The following is a 3,501-nucleotide window of genomic DNA, read 5'->3' as shown; positions in this document are numbered from 1 at the left end:
GATGTCCTCATCCTTGTTCTCTACTGGTTCCACCATCTGCTGGGCAAAGGCTGGGAGCCTTGGTTTACTAATTGGCTGCCAGAAAGGCTCTTTTGCACAGAGTGGGTTTTGTCTTTTTGTTCCAGCTAATCACCCATGCTCTAAAAGTAGAGGTCTTTTGTCCATATTGGAGGCAGTACCTTGGGCTGATGGGAAAAAGTTTCCCTGCTGATCTTCATTTGCCATCTTCTACCCAATACGTTGAAAAATCCCTTGCCGCCAGAAGAACATTGCAGGATCAGAGGATGCCACTTCCCCACACAGAGTCCAAGACGGTTCTTTCTGTGGTTTCTGAACCCAGCTCGTTGTTGGGATGAAATCTCTGTGGGTGAGAGCAGTGTTTTCAAATGAGTCACACTCGTCATGGCTCATGGAATCTATTTAGTCGTTTGTGACAAGCAATTTTAAAAACAGGAATAGAGAGCTCGCTTTGGCAGCACACATACTAAAATTGGCACGGGACTTCCCAGGCAGTCCAGTGGTTAAGACACTGTGCTTCCACTGCAGGGCGCGTGGGTTTGATCCTTGGTCGGGGAGCTAAGATCCCGCATGCTGTGCAGCGTGGCCAAAAAATAGAAAAAAATAAAATAAAATAAATAAAATTGGCACGACACAGAGAACGTTAGCGTGGCCCCTGTGTAAGGAGGACATGCAAATTTGTAAAGCATTCCATATTTTAAAAAATTAAATTTAAAAAAGGAATAGAATAGAAAATATCAGTATCGGGGTACCTCTCTCAAGTAAGGGAAATACTGTTTGTTAAACTTTTCTTTTAGTTTATGTGCACTAGGTCACAATTTTGTGGAGGACTTAAACATTTGAGAGCCACTGAATCAGTGTTGTTGGAAGATCCTGCACCTGGAGAAAAAACATTTTACCACTTGTGGGTCTTGTACCTCATCTACACCAATCGTTTCAACTTACAATGTTAAGATATCAGAGAGTCAAGATCAATGTTAAGAGGCTCCAGTCTACCTGTTTCCATTGAAATCTGGGTAATGCGTTTCAATTCTGATGTCTCTGTTTCAATTCAGATTATAATCGATAGGAGTGACAGTGTGTAAAGATAGTGACTGTCTCTTGAGTACTTCCTATCCACTAGGCATTTCCCATGTTGCGTCTCATGAAACTCTCATGGCAACCCTATGAGGTATAGGTTCTATTCTTATTCCTAATTTACTGAGACTCAGGTGGTAGAAATCACTTGCCCACGTGTGTGAGTCAGGAATTGTTTGGTTGCAAGTGGCGGTAACTGACAAGACCAGGGTCCTCTGGCTTTAGGCACTGCGGGATTAAAGAACTCGGATAAAGCCAGGAATCTCTCTTTGTCTCTTAGTTCTGCTTTCCTCTGTGATGGCTTCATTTCATATAGTCTTTTCTGTATGGTACCATATAGTACTAGGCAACTTGGGCTCATGGTCTACCATTTTACACTCCAGCACCTCTTTCGTGATAGTTGCAGCCAAAGTCCTGTCTTTCACTCCAATTGGCCAACGTGATTCTGTGCTGGGGCCTGAGGGTCAGCCCCACCTGTGCCACAAGGGCTGAGAGATGGGAGGAGTCATTCTATGTATCAGGTAATTTTTGCCTCATCACAAGCCACCCAAAACTTAATGGCTTAAGACAATAACCATGTATTTAGTTCCTGATTCTGTGAGTTGGCAATTTAAGCTGGACTCATCTGGGTAATTCTTCTGGTCTCATGTGGGCTCCCTCATGTATTCCAGGGTTGCCTGCAGGTCGCAGGGTTGGCTGGCTCTAGGCAGAGAGGTCCTGCCCTGTTCGTTATGGGCTCCCATCCTCCAGCAGGCTAGCCCGGGCATGCCCTCAGGGAAGACACAGTGGTCCAAGAAATGGAGTAGAAGAGCACAAAGTCTCTTGAGATTAAGCTTGGAACTGGCACACCGTTACTTCTGGCACAAGTTGTTGAGAGAGGCTCAGAGAGGTGAGGCAGCTGTCTGTGTTCAGTAGTGGAAAGCCCAGAGAATCACGGAAAAAGCCTGACATTGTGGATCTGTGAAACTACCACCTGTCTCTGGAGTTCCTGTAATGGATGAAGAAGCCTCATCATTTAGGCCTATGATGGCGTGTATTCTCTTAATTGCATCCTGAAACATTCCTAATTAACACACCGGTGTCCCCTGAACAATCTTACCAAAGTCTTTGGTTATGCGAGGCCGTGAGCCAGCCAGTGAGAATTCCTTTCCCTGTGTTATGCTTTCTTGGTGCTGCTCAGGGCTTGTTATTCTGCAGGGTTTACAGAAATAGCTTTTTGGGTTTTATTCCAGAGCCTTCCTCTCTCGAAGATCCATGCATGTGGCTAGAGCAGGTTTCTCAGTCATGGCCATATTGACATTTGGGGCAAGATAATTCCTTGTGGTGGGGCCGTCCTGTGCCTTGTAGGACGGTTGGCAGCATCCCTGGCCTCTACGCACTAGATGCCTCTCTCCAGTTGATGACAACCAAAAGACGCCTTAGCGGGTGGAGGTGCGAACTGTTGAGAACCACAGAGTTAGAGGGATAAACTGGAGACAGATTTGAATGCTGCCTACAAAAGTTCCAAGTATCTCTCTCCTTTCACAGTTGTTTCTTTACGTATGTCAGGATGGTCACGCTTAAATTCCCATTCACAGCAGGAAACACTCTCACAACACTCTCTGGCCAAACGAGCACCCTCGTTACAGGGCCTCGCCAGTTCCCCAGAAACACATGGGGGAACTCTGAATCCCCCTGGACCTAGATGGGACCTTGAGAAAGCATTCAGGTTGTTTAACCTGGTTGTTCTCATGCTTAGACTGAAATGGGGCCATAGCTTGAAGGTTGGGTGATAGCCACAGACCTGGCCCAAAACTGGTATAGAGAGCAGGTTGGAATGTTTAGAAATAAGAATATGTTTCCTTGAAAGAGCCCTGGATTTGAGCTGAGTTAGGTCGTAAAGACAGGAAGCCGAGCTTATGGCGGACTGACATTTCCAGCACCCAAGTGGGCCTTGAGGATAAAGAGATAAAACGTTTCCAAGACCTCGTTGCAAGGAAACGTTCCTGGATGAGAGGCCCACAGCCAACCCAGCATCAGCCCAGTCTCGACAAGGGAAACTGGGTGTGTTTGGGTTTTGTCTAACATCTTGGAATGATTAATTTAGTCTTCTGCTCTTAATAAAACCCACCGGCCTTGTGAGGACCTTCCCATCATTACAGACTCTGTTTTGTATAAAATAAATTGGATCCGTTGGCGTCTGATTCATCTACACTGAATGCGGCAAAATAGTGTTTTGTGAGAAATTCTTGCTGTCTGCTAAGCCGGGAGAGCCTTGTCTTTAACAAAGTGCCTCCTTCCCTGGGGAAACAGGAAGTTACAGGGGGCCAAAAGAAAATGAGTTCCAAGCTGGCTGGGTTCAAGTCCAGACTCCACCCCCAAGCCCACCTGCGGGCTCCGCGTCCACCTGCCTGGTGCTCTCTCCAG

General features: G+C 46.4%; 1 pseudogene; it reads left to right on the top strand.

Moving 5' to 3' along the window:
* The first annotated feature begins 621 nt into the window (after window positions 1-621).
* On the top strand, window positions 622-718 carry LOC114895125 (annotated as a pseudogene).
* Window positions 719-3,501: the final 2,783 nt, after the last annotated feature.

Source organism: Monodon monoceros, unplaced genomic scaffold (genome assembly GCF_005190385.1).
Source record: "Monodon monoceros isolate NGI ecotype Baffin Bay Population unplaced genomic scaffold, NGI_Narwhal_1 Super_Scaffold_13, whole genome shotgun sequence".
Classification (NCBI taxonomy): domain Eukaryota; kingdom Metazoa; phylum Chordata; class Mammalia; order Artiodactyla; family Monodontidae; genus Monodon; species Monodon monoceros.
Note: the sequence above shows the minus strand (reverse complement) of the source record. Positions and strands in the feature narration are given on the sequence as shown.